Source organism: Cibotium barometz, chromosome 1 (assembly GCF_041138505.1).
Source record: "Cibotium barometz isolate CiBa-2024 chromosome 1, ASM4113850v1, whole genome shotgun sequence".
Classification (NCBI taxonomy): Eukaryota; Viridiplantae; Streptophyta; class Polypodiopsida; order Cyatheales; family Cibotiaceae; genus Cibotium; species Cibotium barometz.
Window position 1 is genome coordinate 24,110,181 of NC_141046.1, and position 18,362 is coordinate 24,128,542.

Below are 18,362 nucleotides of genomic sequence, written 5' to 3' on the forward strand. Positions count from 1 at the left end.
AAAGCTCTATGCATAGAGCCTATGGATAAAGCTTATACATAAGATCTATGCATAAAGCTAAACTCTAAGGCACCAGATCTAGCCTCCCCATACACTCTATTTTTGGCACACAAAACAAGGGATTAATCTCACTAATTAATACTAATCACTAAAATTTAGTGCAATTGAGGGTTCAAACTTACCATTGGGTATGTGATATAGACCTCTATCACTTTAGATTGCAATTTGACATTGGTTTGATGTCCCAACCATCCAGTACAAAATCAAATCCTTGGCTTTATGTAATTTTTGGTGTATTCATGCTTGTAAACTTGTTGTAATCATCATTAAACACCAAATTGGAGTCGTAAAAGGGTAGACATTGCCCTTGAATCTTGAATTGATGTAAGACCCCCTTCACATCATCATGATCATTGCACAAGAAGTGGCTAAATTCAACGGGGAGCAATACCATACATGGCAAACAAAAACCATGTGTTTGCTTATGAGGAAGAATCTATGGGGGCTAGTTGAGGGAAGTGATGAATGTCCAAAGGAGCATGGGAAGGATGAGTGAAAGAGAATAAATGAGAAAGCATTAGGACTCATTACATTTAGCTTAAATGATGAAGTCATTCACCACATTTCAGGGATACAACAAGCTAAAGATGCATGGGATGAACTTAACAAATTATTTGGCACTCAAGCAAAGAATTCAAAGATAAATCTAGTAATGAAATTTTACAAACTTGACATGAAGGAAAGTGAACCTCTAGCCACACACGAACAAATATAAAAGCATCAAAACGACAACTTGCAGCCATTAGAAAGAAAGTAGAAGATGATGAGACACTAGTAGTGCTTCTAAAGAGTGTGGACAAGAACATTGTGGCAACCTTAAAGAATGAACCAGATTTGAAGTTACATGAGATAGAAGGAGCTCTGCTAGAGCAAGAGAACAAGGTCAAAGAGAAGAAAGGATTGGACCCAACAACTAGAGAGAAGAAAGCATTCTACACCCGAGGAGGCCTCGCACATGAGGATGAGGACGAGGAAGAGGCAGGGAAGGAGGAAGGACCTTCACTTGCCACAATTATGGGAAGCTAGGACACATGGCTGGAGACTGCTTTTACAGCAAACTAAATGAAGAAGTATCAGGATATCAGCAAACTTCATGGAGATTCCTAAGGTAGAGAAGTCTGAACATCTTTTCTGAGAGAGAAAGAGAGAGAAACCCCACAACCCAATTTACCCTACCCCAATAGAGTAAAACCACCTTTGAGCCACCGATGATGTAGGCCATGTGGTAGATGTATGTGTGAGCACTTTAGTTAAAGTTACGGGCACTTGTAGTAGCCTTGGAGAAATAGAGAGAGAGTGTCAAGGACTCTGAGTTAGTGACTTGAGGTATTGGTCGCGGGCTACCAAGTAAGAGGGAAACTTGGTTTAGGGTCTAGGTGTGCTAAGAAGTATTCACTTTGAGGGGAGGTGTTGAAATATGCAAGTTAATGAGTGTGAGTCTATAAAATTGAGTAGGTAGGAGTGAAAAGGTGAGAAGAATCTACTGAATGAGAGAATCAAGGATAGCATGAGTGAATATATAGAGGTGTGGAAAGATTCTAGGAAAAGGTGCTCTTAGATATAGTAGGGAAGGTGGCACAAATCAAGGAGAAATGAATGGGGAGTGGGTGCTTGGCATGTTGTGGATGTAAAAGTTATAAATTGAGGCATTGCTCTAATGAAAATTTGCTAGTTTTTAAGTATCCATGTACCTACATTAAGCTATTAGATTAATTATGCACTAATCTTGCTTTAATCACTCTCTATTGCTAATCATGTTGATTATTGCATTTGATCCACCATAGCCCTTCACATTGCTACAAATTCAACTAGGAAAAGGGTAGCTCATGAGAGAAAGAGAGAGTGGAGAGCACATCAACGGACAACATCCTCCGTTGGCAATGATCCAAGCCTTGCTCCTCCTCTTCCTCTTCCTCTCCCTCTACCCTCTTCCCCCCCACTATCCCTTAGTTTAGATAATCCACATAAACCCGCCCTTCCTAAGCCCCCTTCTCTTTCACAAGAACCCACCCCCCTCGTTTGGGTGCCCATAGTGTGGATAGGAAAGAACTATCAAAGTCAAGGGCACATCCTCATGCCCATGCAATCTTCCAATCCTATTTCAAAGACCTCACACCTTCATGTGTGCTTGATGCTTTCATCGATCTGCAGGGTGCTTTCTAACATTGGAGGTCGAAGAGAGAGGAGAGCTGGCATGGTGGTACTACAAAGTGTTTATAGTTCCTATATAATTACCAACAAGAAGAGGAACTCTATAGACGCTTTAACTAATCGATAGGCTATTGTTGCAACCATAAGTATCTCTCCCAAATGAAGGGTAAGGTGAGTGCCACATCTAGCATTCTTTCCATAGCACCACACGCACTTAGAGTTGGGTCTATTAAACGACAAAGTTTAGATGCCAATGATGTTGGTGCTTTGTGGGCGAGTAGTGGCTGTGTAGCTAGGCATGATCGCCTACTAAATGAAACCACTAGAGCCTTGATAGAAACTTTTTGGGAGGAAAATTGTCATGCCTCGCCAGTTTTCAAGAAATCTTTGCATAAGAGAGTGACAAGAGGAGTGTTCATTTGAGAACGATGCTTGCTTTCTTGAAATGACCCAAACAGAGTTGTATTCTGGGTTTGTGGCATCATATCTAGACCTTAAAATTGGGCAAAGGTCATTTGAGGGGTGTAAGCCTTGGTTTGTGAGGTACTCAGGATAGCATGACACATGTTCTTTTCGCTACCATGTTGAGTTCCAACTTTTTTATAATGTGTTCCATTCTCTAAGTGGGCATAGAGCTTCACATCGTGAGTCCAAGATTTTAATCTAGGATAAAATCTCTAATGGTTTTGCTTGGCTTAAACTCAATTGAATTAATCTCGCTGGCATCAATGTGATGAACCATCAACTAGCTTTTCCCACTAAGCATAGGCTTAACGGGGGAAGTTTGGATTCCCAAAGGCTTCACATTGCTGTTCAAACATTTGTATGAATTGAACAAGATTAACTCCATCATATTTGCCCATGATTTTAGAAATCTGTACAACCGTGTTTTTGTATGGGTCATTGAGGCTGTGTGTGAGTGCTCTTGTGGGTAGGATCTCATGTAGTCCTTGAGCAACCCCTCTTCCTAGATTAGTTAATATGTTCAATGTGTGGGTATCGACGGGTTGAAAAGGGTTGGTACCTATAGGATTTATGAGGATGTTAGGTAAAGGACTAAAGCTCAGTTAGATTGAAGTGATAGGGGTATAAAACCTGACGACATGCTTCTTATCGGCATGGCCAATGGTACTGGGAGGTGCATTTGGGGCATTGATCTCAATGGCTCAAAGATATCAACCACTGGGTTTAGTGAGAGTGTTGGCCCACATAGTTGCTCTATCGTTGTCATATCTTACGCTGCCAATTGCTCCTTAACGAGTACCTTCACTCTTTTTTTTTGGCTTTTTATAATTTACGACAGCCCGTTATAGCCTCGAGAGGCATGGTGTACCCTTTGTTGGGTTAAACGAGTGTCCATTTGCTGAAATTAGTAGCTTAGACACTACACGTACATGAATGACCTCTAAGATATTTTTTTGAAAAAAGTGCATGCTATTAGCATACCAAATGAAAGAGGATAAAGCCTATTTTCTATCACTGTCTCAAGATGGAAAATTTTTCTGAGAATTTTTTTCCTGTTTTGCAGCCCAATTTTGAAGGTGTTTCAAAAGGAATTTGGAAAAACTATGTATGAGAGAGTTGTAGTATCTTTGAGTTTTTCGTGATTTTAATGTCATTTAGACCCTTAAAAAGTAGCCTAAATATGGTTCGCAATTGTTTTTACGCCATTTTTTGTGATTTTTTAGTGCTTTAAGGATCATTTTTTGCCTCAATTTTCGGGTCAAATTTTGAGGCTGCTACTTGGAGGCCAAAACAATCGATTTGGCCCTCAAACAATCAAGACCAATTTTGCAATGCTCGATGTCGGCTTTCGGATGAGCACTAGAGCGCATTTATCAGACTCATGGTTTAGGAGATACGAGCCTCCAAACAGAGCTGTTTTTCATAGTTAACCAATGGTCCCTCCTTCTCACGGTGTGAACTAGAACGGTGCACTTCACGATGTGAAACGGACTTTACGGATTTTATCAAATTTGTTTTTATTTGGTTTTATTTTTTTTGCGCGGGGAGTGTTTCAGACCGTGAGACCCTTAAGGTGTGAGAAGCTTAAGGCGTGAGCCTTTTTTTCTTTCACGCATAAGGCCTTACGGCATAAGACTCTTAAGACGTGAGACGCTGAAGGCGTGAGCCTTCCCCCCCCTCCTCCTCCCGTTCGTGAGGCGTGAGCCGTTTTTTTTTTAAGTCTAGAGGGAAATTCCAATTTCCTTGTTTGGGGGGAATATTTTTTGAATTTTAAATTTTAGAGATATTGACATTTTTCCAAAAAGGCAACTGGGAATCAATAAAGTCAACCCTTTGATGACACCCCCTTACACCCTTCATAAATGACCCCCAAAATGGATAATTTAACAACTCATTGGCATCTTCTCATTCAATGCTCATTAGCCTTAATGAGTTATGTAAAAAAATGATTAGAAATTTATTAGACATTAATCCTTTCACTAACCTTTCCCTCTTTTAGACTAATCAAGGGCTCTAATTAACCACTAATCACTAATTAATTCACACCGTTGAGCACATCTTTGGATAAAGCATGGAATTGCTAAGCCATGTGGATCAACTAATGTGTAAATTAAAGCATAATTAGAGATTAATTAAACTCTTAATTAATGTCTCTTCTCTTTATGCAAAATTAAGCAAAAGAGAGCCAATTTCTTTTAATTGATGAAGAAATTGATGCAAGTTAACGATTTAGCTCTATGTTTAACTCTAAAGAGAGCTTAAAGTTACTAAAAATTGCATTCTATTGCATTGTTTGATGCAATGGATGCAAACTAAAAACCCAATACACTCTATGTGCAAGCCCTAGGAATATTAAAAACCACATTATCAACAAAAAACACAATATATTGAGTTCAAAATTTGACAAAAAGCATTCTTTAAAAAGGAGCTATTTCTCACAAAATCACACACAAATCTCCATCAAATCCATATCTTTTTCATGGGAAACTATTAATAAAGACAATCTGCAACAATGGGTAATGTGTAGATTAGAGAAAAACGATGAAAAAAGCCAAGGGATGGCTCCTTGACAGTGGCACCAAAAATGTTATGGCTCATCTTGACCCCCCCAAAAAGAGATTACCTGGTGAACCGCAAACTGTCATGAAGATCTTTCCAATGGCCGATCTCGTAGTCCTTGAGGTACTCTTCAAGCTCTACAACTCCTTGAGAAGTAATTCCACCACGTCTCTCACAAACATTATTACACCGCCGTTCGCACTATGTGTACTAGTCTCTCCTCTTACCTCACATCACTCACACACACTCACTAGAATGCATTAGAGAGAGAGATTAGCAAGAGCAAGACTCTATTGCACAATGGGAGAGTCTCCGTGTATTATGAGAGAAATTCACTTATATACATGGCCATAAGTGTTCACACTCACTTAAACTGTGGCCGAGCCAGTCACTTTAGGCTCATAGGAGGCCTAATGCTATTACAATGACTACTCACATAATATATCCATGAAGTACATCACTTGGTGGGAATTCATCCTAAGTTACTATCACATCCTAACTTACTATCGCCATAAGTATTTTGTCACACCATTACGGGTGCCCGTAATGGTGTCACACCATTACGGGTGCCCGTCCAAGTTATAGATTTGGACACCATTGCTTCATATCTTGAATATATGACCTTTTGGTGTATTTAACTTGACTCCTTGATATAAGATAATGGTAGTAACTCTTGTTAACCCTAGAAATGGGTTAGCAAAACCTAGCCGTTTGAGTGCCCCAAACACACCTTTTTACACATGGTAGCCAGGCTCTGATACCACTAAAACGGGAAGGTTCCTCGGGAATCATGACAACAAAAAAATATAGATGCAAGAGAACACCAGATTGGATCCGAACTTCCCTCCCAAGCATGTGCCAAAAGCATCCCGGCTTGAGTATTTGAATAGATTTTATTCCATAAAAAATAGGATACATGGCTATTTAAGCCTAGGCTTTCTCTACAAGCTTTCTTTTTACAAAACTTGAATAATAAAATATTTCAAAAATCTCACTCCCATGAACACCTGCCCTCTTCTCTGAGGAAAGTTTAAGCACTCTGCATAATACCTCTTTGTCTTACTCTCCTCTCCTTTGAGGAACCTCCAAGAGCAGCCTCTCAGACAACTCTATAGAGCTCTCCATAATTTGTAGATCTCTCTATCCTACTCCCCTCTCTCTTGAGAAACCTTCTCCACCCGTAATTATGATGCCAAAGGCTATTATTGGTTCCATATCAACAAGCAACATTGAATACAAGAATGCCTATGATGTTTAGTAGAGTAATGTTGGTGACAACAACAACATAACCTCCAATGCACATAGAATATCCAAGAGATACATTTCATCACCAAGCCACCATTGTAAGGGTTGAATACTTGATTTCCAAGTTTGCAAGGACGGATTTTAAGGGCTTGTGAAGGTTGATCATGTATACAAACCATCATTGTTGAACTTGGAAACATAGAAGAATTTAAGAGCATGAGAAAATTGTAAGTAGATATTGTTTGAGCTTCTTCATTGATGTCAATTCCATGGTTCTTGATTTTTTGAGTTTTTTGAATGTTCAAATGTTGGTTTGTGTTCTTAAAATAATATGTAACACATCTTTCCCTCAAACTATGTAGATTGGCACAAGCACTACCCGTGGAGACTTTTGGACTGCTTGATAGGAACTTTCAAAGCTTTGCATTCATATATTGAAGCAGTGGTATATATGCAAGAGAAGAAGCATATGAGCTTGCTACTCAAGGGATTTTCTCCTATAATACCTCATACATTGTCCCAATACAAGAATCATCCTTATGGAAGTTTGGATCCTAGTGTGCTTTATGATCATTTGGAAGCCCTAACTGGCCCCTCAATTCACCTAGGGGCCATACCGAGCTAGTTTGGGATAGTTTATGCCACTCTATGCATATATTTTTATTTTCTCATAGGGGATGGCACATAGCATCCGAGCCAAGGGGGCTTATATAGAAAGTGCAAGTGAGGAGCTTACCTATCGTTGCCAATGGTTGGAAAAGATAAGAGAAAGTACGCAAAGGGGACCTCTAGATATCTTGTATGGTTAAAGGCAAAATTATCACTAGGTTTCATATTTTTCACCAAAATCTCACTGTCCTCTTAGGAGGTGGAAGCTGTCAAAAGGCCATTGGGGAAGCCCTTGATTTAGATGTCATTGCTAAATAAGAAGCAAAATTACCAATAATGGTGCATCAATGTATGCATTAAGGTAATCGACCATGTTTTTTTGTAATTCATTTATCTTTTGTAGAAAATTTTTAATGTTTTTTATAATATTGATGATAAAATTTCTATAAATTTACTTAAGTGAATCTATAATCCTCTTTAACCTATTCAAGATTCCTTCAATGCCACTCAAAAATCCCACAAGTCCCTTTAGATGAGAAATACCTTTATTGTTAAGCCTCCTAAAAGTTTTTTGTCAACTTCTTTACCTAGAGGGGGTTTAAATAAATGTGTCCACCAAATGGGGTAATCAAGCAAGAATTTAACTAAAAATCTCCAACAATATTTCCATTTAGTGAGTCCAATGCTCTTGTTCAAAGCCCTAATGAGAAAGGCAACATATGGTGAGCTCATAACCTTCATCATATGGTGACCCCACAACCTTCAAAGGGGGTTTGTGAGAAACTCTGGTCCTTCCTGCCCTCAAAACTTTCCACTCTCCCTTTTTTTTAAAACCAGGGACACCTTAACAATCTCTTGGAACATTTCATCCCAATGAGAGGTCAAGGATAATGCATCCCATAGCTTAGTAGCAATTCTAGCTCTAGCATGTTCCTACATGTTTAAGATCCCTAAACCCCCAGCATTTTAGGATTACTGACTTTATCCTAAGTTATCCAATGTTTACTACGAATTTTATTCCTCCAAAGAAAATCATTAAATTATAGGGCTTAGGAGCTTCAGTGAAATTTTTTGAAATTGACAATAGCTTCCACACCTGAAGGTAAGGCAAAAAAATAAAATTAATTGTCATTGTGAGTCTGGAATAAAAAGAGACGAGCACAAATTCCCACTTCTTCGTTATACCTTGTATTTTTGAAAAGATGCATTCAAATACCTATTTAATGGTTATTCCATCCCCCATTGGGCATCCTTGTTGGTGTATAAAAATGTTATCTTTACGCACCACTTTGTAGCCCCAACTATGAAACTCAAATGAATCATCTACTGTTTTAGAGTGATGATCCTTGATTTATTAATATTTTATTTAAAGCCAAAAGCATTGGCAAAACCTTGAACCATAATCAGTGTTCTCCTCCATTGTCACTATCAGCCTTAATGCCATCTTTAGAGTCTAGATTATAAAAATACCTCATTAAAGGTAGGCGCCTGGCTTTTGCTAACTTTTTGAGCCATGCCCAATTACTATTATGTCCACCCCTTTGCTATTAGTGTATGAAAACACTAACTCATCACTTTAATGATGAAAATCCCATGCCTCGTCCAGATGCCATCTTCCAGGCCAAAACCTTACCGGTCCTCACAACAAGGCTGCGCAGAGGGAAGAGGCAGAGGAAGGAGGGGAGGCGTTTAGAGGAGTAATCAACAAGAGGGCAAAGAAGGGCGGGCAGGGGTAGGAGCGAACAGAGGGGAAGGAAGAGGTGAATTAGGGCGGGCAGAGGCAAGGAGGGGAGGCGAAGGAGGATGGGGGGTGAAGCAGGAAGAGAGGCGGATGGGCGCAGCAAAGGAGGAAGGAGGGGAGGAGGAGAAAGGAGGGGCGCAACGATGGACGAAGGAAGCAAAAGCATAGGAACAGAGGCGGAGGAAGGATCAGAGGCGGAGGGGAGCGATTCAGGCAGCGAAGGAGGAAGGAGAATAGCGCTGGAGGAAGGAAGCGATGGCAGAGGAACAGAGGCGGAGGAAGGACCAGAGGCGGAGGGGAAAGAAAGAAAGAAAGATTTTATTAACGTCTTCCAAAAGACCGAACTCGGCCTATGAGACAAATCGGAGTACCTGTATGGGGTATCCTCTGTCATCCCAACAAAATGAAAAAGTACTGAACTAAAAAGCTAAATCTGGGTGTGCAATAAGTACAATGGGTGGTGAAGGGGATGGAGCTCTACTACTAGGAAACTCGTGGTGCCTGCTCGTCTCAGGTTGGAAACTTTCATGATAGTTTTGAGCTGCCAACAGATTGAATAGTAGACCAGCACACAGGCCTTCCCATAGCAGGGATTCTATGAGGTACTTGCAGGATTCACAGGGTGAGGTTCAGATTGAGCCTAATAAGGTGAGGGGTATTGCTTTAGAATTTTATCGGTCTTTGTCGACTGCAGAGGTGCCCTCCCCTCAGAAATGAAATGAAATAAATGAAATGATATATTACCGTCTCTAAGAGGCCATAGTGGCCTATGAGACCAAAACTGAGAGTACATCTGAAGTTGGTGTCTCATCAAAGAGAACAACTAAATGAGACTAAAAGGTACAATAAATTGATTGTCCTACAGTTATAAGAATAGAACTGTAAGACTCCAAGATGATACTGAGTAGAAAATACTAAAAAAATGTATATCAGGTAGATCCATGTATGCTGATCAGTTGAAGTGTTGCCCTCTCCTTAGATCAAGTATCTCCGCCATGGGGCTGTCTAGAATGGAGAGGTCGTAGAAGTGAGGTAGGCGCCTCCGATGCCGAGCAATAATGGCTTTGATCTGGCGATGGTGAGGATGCTATGGTCGGGATCCTGGTGGGCATGGCCGACGAGCACAACATAAGATAACTGCTCTATCAGTGGTGACCTGGGAGCGTGGTCAGTGCCCTGATGGCCCAATGGAGGAGGTATCAGGAGGTGTGTGGGCTGGGTTGCTGGTGTTGGTGCCGAAGAAATCTGTCAGGGTCCTTTGTCTAGGTACATCATGGCTTGGCCTCCTGTCTGCCAAGAGGGTCTCTCTGTCTCCTAAGCTCAAGTAGAAACAATCCCAGGCATCTCTGATCCTCAAACTCCATGACCCTGCGTAACGGCCCAAAACCCTCTCGGAAGAGGTAGTGATATCTCCCTCGGATCTCATAATAGACTGTACATCGGCAAATGTAGTGTTCCTCTGTCTCTACCTCCTGGTAGCATAGCTGACAAATGCGATCATCCATGATCTGATGCACATATCGCCCTGTCTCAATCCGCAACTGGTGTGATGAGGTCCGAATCTGTCCAATGGCACAACGTATCCCATGTTATAGGTGTACATCCATGTACGCCGGGCGGGTGATAAAATCATCCAGTGAGAGGTGTAGAAAATGGCTCTTGTAATGAGCCATTTTCGCGCCCAAGGGCTCAAGGGGGCTAGTCCATGTCCTCTGTGTGTCCACTCTAATGATATCCATCCTGATCACGCGGTTTTGCTCTGAGCAGGTGAGATCCAAAAATGGACAATCCAGAGTGTACTAAAAGGGTGGTAGTGCCTCTATCCGCAAACCATGTAGGTCAAACCATGATATCATCTGAGTGTACCAACAATGAGTATCTCCATCCTCTGCCAGCTGTATGGATGAGGTACTGACGATTTGCTCTGAATCATGCGGGCAATCATCATAATCAGTGCTCTCTCCATTTGCCTCCATCCCTCATCTATCCCTCTCTAAGATCTGTGATGTATACTAGGTCCCCAAATTGGAGCTTCGTACAGGAGGGTCGGTGTGACAAGTGTATCAAATAGCCCCAATTTGGTGTGTGGCTCCTGAAACTGTATGTGTGCACACTGCCTCTCAAGTGCCCCCAAGGCTACATGCCCTCGAGCTAATCTAGCTGCTGTTGCCTCCTTCAGGGAGAAACGCGGTCCTGTGAAAGTAACTCCCAAGTAGACATATGACCTGACGTACTCTACCGGCTCCCCTCGGAAAGTGAACTGAGGCTCTGATCTCATCACCCATGCCTGTGTGGTGTTAAACACCATAACCTTGGTTTTCCCAAGGTTCACTGTCAGATCTTTATCTGCATAGAAAGCCTGTAATGCATCCAGGTGTCTCTGTAATCCCTTCGGAGAGTCTGAGATTAGAACAATATCATCAGCCAACACCCCTGCCAGGCATGCCCTTGGGCCTCCCAATCTGTCTACATAATCAGAGACCGCATCAATGTATAGTCCAAAGAGGGTGGGCGATATAGCGGGCATCCCTGCTTCACCCCTATCGTGCTGGTCACCCTATTAGATAGTCCACCTGGAGCTCGGACTCTGCCTGTCACAAACTCATACAAAGCATATATCCCCCTCACATGCTCTTTTCTCTCTCTCTCGCTTGGTACATAGGAGGGCTGGACTGCAGGCGCTCAGGGTTGCATGCTCTTCTCCTAGGTGGCCATAGGGTTGGTTTCTCTGGACATAAAGGCAGACAAGGGCTGGTTTTTCATGAACATAGACATCATGTCGATGGCGTTCAATTGATGGAACTTTCAGCTTCTCTTTGCTTTGGTTCAGGACTGTTTTGAGATTAGTTCGAGGACAGTTTATGGGTGTTTTTTTTGGCTACAAATTCAGCTATGTACATGGGTTATTGGCTGCAAGTATAAGGTCACCTGGTTATGTTTCTTGGCATGGGAGTGATGCAAGCTCGCATGGCTACGTGCTCATGGAGCAGATTGTTTTTCTTCCTACTAGAAAGGAATGCTAGAAAGGAACAGAGGGACCTACAGTTATGGGCATCTCTATGTTGCCAGATGTTTCATGAGGGAACATGTAACGAGATGTATGCTGTTGTTGGCACTATTGTTGAATGATGCCATGAATGGTTCTGTATGGAAACAGGACAAAAGTTTCAAAGGAAAACAGGCCTAAAGGTTTCATGTGGAAACAGGCCTTTCGCAACCAGACAGGGAGCTTTGGTCGAGAGACTGCAAAGCTTCGAGAGACTCAGCTATAGCGTGTCTCATGGTGGGAGAAGTATGGAAATTGTGCTCACAGGATTGCAGTTCGGGTCCATGTGAGAGGAATTGGAGCACTTGGGCCCTCTTCCATACAAAGAAGAGGAATAGGCTAAGTACTGCTCAGCTAGAGCGGTTGGTGTTTTGTCATTGCAACCTCTAGCTCCTTGAGAGGAATGCCTGTCACAAACTCATACAAAGCATATATCCCTCTCACATGCTCTTTTCTCTCTCTCTCACTTGGTACACAGGAGAGCTGGACTGCAGGCGCTCAGGGTTGCATGCTCTTCTCCTAGGTGGCCATAGGACTGGTTTCTCTGGAGACGACATAAAGGTGGATAGGGACTGGTTTTTCATGAACATAGACATAGGACTGGTTTCTCTGGACGACATAAAGGTGGACAAGGGCTGGTTTTTCATGAACATAGACATCATGTCGATGGCGTTCAATTGATGGAACTTTCAGCTTCTCTTTGCTTTGCCTCCTTCAGGGAGAAACGCGGTCCTGTGAAAGTAACTCCCAAGTAGACATATGACCTGACGTACTCTACCGACTCCCCTTGGAAAGTGAACTGAGGCTCTGATCTCGTCACCCATGCCTGTGTGGTGTTAAACACCATAACATGGTTTTCCCAAGGTTCACTGTCAGATCTTTATCCGCACAGAAAGCCTGTAATGCATCCAAGTGTCTCTATAATCCCTCCGGAGAGTCTGAGATTAGAACAATATCATCAGCCAACACCCCTGCCACCACCAGGCATGCCCTTGGGCCTCCCAATCTCTCTACATAATCAGAGACCGCATCAATTTACAGTCCAAAGAGGGTGGGCGATAGCGGGCATCCCTGCTTCACCCCTATCGTGCTGGTCACCCTATTAGATAGTCCGCCTGGAGCTCGGACTCTGCCTGTCACAAACTCATACAAAGCATATATCCCCCTCACATGCTCTTTTCTCTCTCTCTCGCTTGGTACACAGGAGGGCTGCAGCAGCAGGCTCTCAGGGTTGCATGCTCTTCTCCTAGGTGGCCAGAGGGCTGGTTTCTCTGGACATAAAGGCGGACAGGGGTTGGTTTTTCATGAACATAGACATCATGTCGATGGCGTTCAATTGATGGAACTTTCAGCTTCTCTTTGCTTTGGGTCGGGACTGTTTGAGATTAGTTCGAGGACAGTTTATGGGCTGTTTTTTTTGGCTACAAATTCAGCTATGTACATGGGTTATTGGCTGCAAGTATAAGGTCACCTAGTTATGTTTCTTGGCATGGGAGTGATGCAAGCTCGCATGGTTGTGTACTCATGGAGAGAGATGTAGGCGTGTAACTCTGCTCTGATATACACAAGAAGATCCCGATATGATACACTGAGTGGTATGGGGCTTAGGGCCTATTTATATGCCCCCAGATGGGCAATCGGCCTGCTGAAAAGGCCCTCCACAACTGTAGCAACAGTCGGCTAGCAGCACATGAGGCCCACGACTGCATACATCCAGTCGGCCAGCAGTGAGACACTCCACGATTGATGTCTGAGCAGTCAGATAGCTATTGGGTCCTCCAGCTGTCACTAGCCAGGTGGTGTACTTTGCTACAACTGTTTTCCCTGGGGGGGCTCGATTATCTTCCCCATGGGCTCATTTTTGTGGTTTTTCAGGTGGATTGTTGCAGGTTAAGAGCTATTGGAGCTTCCCCTTCCCTGTTCTCTATGCATTGAGGGTTGAGCTTGCTCCCCACAGCCTCTCTTAACCTATATTCAGCTATGGTAATGCCCCTCTAGTGGGCTACTCTCATGAATTATGTATAGCTGTGTGGGGAATATGCTTTTTGGCTGAGGCAAGAGCCTCCTTTGATGACAGGAACAGAAGCAACTAACTACTGCTCCAAAGCAGGAACAGGTGAGGGTAGTTACCTCACCACGCAGGTGTCCAATTCAGCACTAAGTCAGTGCTGTTTTTGGACTATTCAGGGGCTGTTCCAAGGCCCAGTTGATGCCAGATTGCAGAGGGACCTTGCTAGGGTCTACCAGGACAGTGTGGTGGTTGTACAGAGCTGAAAACAGGTATATACAAAAAATATAGCAAGCTGAAATTCACTATTTGGGACTCAAATGGAGTGCCCAATTGCACTCCCGCTTTCTATTTTCAATCTCTTAATGAAGAAATAAATACCGCAAGGGGCATCGGACTTCGAGGCCAATCTGGTGTTGAGCGAGGGAGCGAGGATTCTGTTTGTGTGTGTGTCATAAAGTCCAGGTATTTAACAATGTATCTCTAGTCTGACATATAGTTGTTTTAAATATATAGATACGATGAGTGACCATGGCCGTAAAGTGAAGTTGGTGATCATGAAGTCTTTGCTATGAGGCACTAGACTTTCTGGAGATACACTGTCAGAGGCCATGACAGATTATGTGGAGATGGATGATGCAGGTTTAGACGGTGCGATTGAGATTCTTGGGAGATTCAGTATGCCCATACGACCTGGAGAGGGTACATCCTCCTAGCCACATGCAGGAGTGGAGACGTCTTGGCATGCACATACTACTGCGCATCAGTAAGCTTCTTGATTGATAAAATAGTAATGTCATCCATTTTTTACATATAGAATTCTTAATATATATATCCTTTTGATGTCTTTGTTTGCTTAGGACTCCTATCCCAGTTACATCACATCACGAGAGTCAACCGCTTACTCCTGATGTACCTCCTAGTACTCAGGTGACACCTGATTTAGAGTGTAGTGGTTGTTACTCCCGCAGGTATATCTTTTATGGCGATTACGGATTAAATATCAAGTATTTTTTATGAACTCACATCTCAATATATCGTATGTTTGTATTGTGCGTAGGCATCAGCAGCGGCAGAGTACCACACCACCAGTGCCCCCACCACCAGTGCCCCCACCAGTGCCGATGTCAAACAAGTGTCGACCTCTAGGTTGGACATGCACAACTTGCCACCATGGATGAGCATCTGTATTCTTGTAAAAGAATGCTTGTTCAACATGAGTTGGCAGAATGTAAGGCTCTTTTGTTGCACGCAATAACTTTGAGGAGTCGACGGACCAAAATCCGGACGGTTCTCTTTTCATTGTGGCATTATTGCCTTTATACTTGGCACGGAACCAATCCACCTTCAAAACCACTTGTCAAAATACACGAATCAAAACTTAAGAATTATGTTTAGCTTTAAGAAATCTACATGTTATTGTTGCATGAAGAGAGATCTCATTTACCTGCTTGAAGATACGATATGATACTTCATAAATGCCGACTATGGTTCCCACGTAACCAAGTTCACTGTCGATAAGATTTGTGTCTCTTGAACTTGCACGTGATAATTGCTTAAAAGAGGCAACAACGCAAGAATCCTATGTTAGACGTAAGTCGTCAATAGATTTTATCCGAAGATGTTGTTCATAAGCCCACATGTTGGTATACATTCGAGCCTACACCAAAACATAAATTATTAAAAAAAATTTGAGATTCATTTGTTTAGTTCAGAGTTTTCAAAACCAAACAAGTTACCTGTTTTTCACACCCGATCATAAACTCTCTTTGTTCCGTAGAGATTGGCTCATGATCACTAACCGCACGTTGCATACAGGTCCAATCCATGAAAGTAGGTACGTTCCCGTCGCGTTATTTACATTGGTTTGACGTCTGGATCTCCTCTTTTTACGTCTACCAACTCGTTTGCTTGCAAGTTCCTCCTCGTACTCATCAACGAATTGTTGCATGCATTTGCTATTATAGACAATGAAAGTAGAAATATCCAATTTATCTTGGATCTTAAGTCGAAAAGGGACTCCCTTACTGGACAATACCACGTCATACATGGTAGAAGATGACTCATTTGTCCATATGCGTGGAGCTTCAGAATCGGTTTTCTCAAGGTATTCACAAACGTAATACATGCATTCTTCAAGCATCCATCCCTCCGCCATAGAACCCTCCGGTCTTGCTTTTTGACATACATAACCTTTCAATACTCCCATAAACCTCTCGACCCAAAACATCCATCGAGTGCTGACAATACCAGCGAGCTCTATCTCGTCTACTAGATGGATTAGAAGATGAACCTGGATATCAAAAAAGGAGGTTGAAAATTCCTTTTCCATTAAACAAAGAAGCTCTATACATTCACGCTTCTTTTGTGGAATTGACCCTTTGGCAATCTCTTTAGATGTAATCCATCTATCAATAAAAGAAAGAAGATATTAGAGATGTTATTGAATAAAGAAGATATGAAATAAAATTTTATACTAAAAATTAATGAGTGATAAATACCTTGCAAGCGATCCAAGGCGATATATCACATCTCGGACTCCTCTTGTAGTACATCCATCAATACATCCATCATCAATAACAAGGGGTAGAACATGCTACATACATGATTAATCCGATCAACAAACATACGAGAAAATAAATACTTTCAAAGATCTTAATAGATTTACCTTCACAAAATTGTGCCAATCGTGTGTTTTTAAACCAGACAAGCTCTTGTCATCTAGAGTGAACATGTTTTGACAAGATGCTCCATATCCTGTAGCGTACAAATCAGCTGAATCTTCCTGTTGATAGTCTCCAGCTCTTCTGTCTTGAGCACCCATGGGGCAGGCTCGTAGGTTGTCTCATGTTGAGTTTCATCATAAAGTGGCCATAGATTGGGCTTTGAGTTTTGATCCTTTAAGTCATTTCTTGCAGCCGCTGTGTCTTTCAAGCCAACGAGGTGTTGCCATAAGTTTTGACCAACGTTCTTGAATATGTGCATGGGATCAAGAAGATGACATATCCTCAAATCCTTCCAATATTCCAAAGTATACCATATCGAAGGACTTTGAGCTACAGTACGTTTTCCTCTCACTCGGTGCTTTACAGCATCATCATCATCGCCGCTTATGATCTCTGACTCCAGATCGATAGCGGGTCCAACAGTCCACTTTAGATACCAATACTTTGGTGTCATTGGTATTGGACATCTCCCTTCTTCTACATTTCCATTAAAATGTATGGCTTGCCTTCTATCTTGTAGATAATGATCCTCAGATAAAAATCATCTATGTCGAAGATATATATTTTTGTTGAGGTTTTTGCTATAAGTCGATCTCAACCAATCACCACAAATTGGACAAGCTTTATAACCCTTGGTACATATCCCTGCATGGAAAACATAACAAAGATGATTAGCATAATGAACATCGTACAAACTTATGAAAGAATATATATATTTAAACCATTTACCTGAGCAAAAACCATATCCTAGAAAGTCATGGATAGTCCATGCTAAAATTCCACGAACAATGAACTGTCTTTGACCGATGCTTCTGGACATATCCATGACATCAATCCCTCTCCACAAATCTTGAAGATCGTCGATGAGAGGGGCCAAATAAACATTCAGATCTTTAACTTGTTGTTTTCCCAGAATTAAGAGTGAGAGCATTAAATGCTCTGTCTTAATGCTGAGATACGGGGGTAGATTATAGTTAATAACTACCACTAGCCATGTAGACCATTTACTTGATCTCATTGAAAATGGATTCACGCCATCCAATGCTACACCCATCTTTAAATGGTGTGGTTCTTTTGCAAAATCTGGCCATCGCAGATCAATATGCTCAAATGCGGGACAATCTGATGGAATTCGCATTACTCCATCTTTGCTCTTGTGCTCCGCTCCCGATGTCATAAGCTTAGCTAATTTGGGACTTTGGAACATATGTTTTATATGCGGAGCCAAGGGAAAATGTCTCAATACCTTTCGAGGGACCTTACCTTTCTCCTCTTTATAATAACGAGGAGTTTGACATTTTGGACATGTCACACCATCCTCGTACTAACCTCTATATAAAATACAATCGTTGGGACATGCATGTATAGAAGAATAGTCAAGTCCAAGACTACTTATCATCTTCTTCACCTCATCATGATGTAGGAAGGGAATTGCTTGTCGGCAGCAAGAACTTCTGAGAGAGTAGCCTGCAAAGTCCATTAAAAATATGATCAATAAGAAGAAAATATATTGTGATTACTCCTAAAATATTTAGATTAAAAAAATTGTTAGATTGTTACATACTTCAAAAGTGCTGAAATGGATATATTACTCCATCCAAAACGGTTTTTGAAGATTCAGAATAAGTAAGCTTGCACTGAGTCGTGTCAGTTGGCTTCCTGCGTAGATATGCTTTAGAGCTTCTTCTTGAAGATACTTCTCGTTGTTATTAGGAATATCGCTCGCACTATTATTTTGATACCAATCCTCAA

At 41.8% G+C, this 18,362-nt stretch overlaps 1 pseudogene; it reads right to left on the minus strand.

Moving 5' to 3' along the window:
- Positions 1-14,947: 14,947 nt before the first annotated feature.
- On the minus strand, positions 14,948-17,787 carry LOC147641763 (uncharacterized; annotated as a pseudogene).
- Positions 17,788-18,362: the final 575 nt, after the last annotated feature.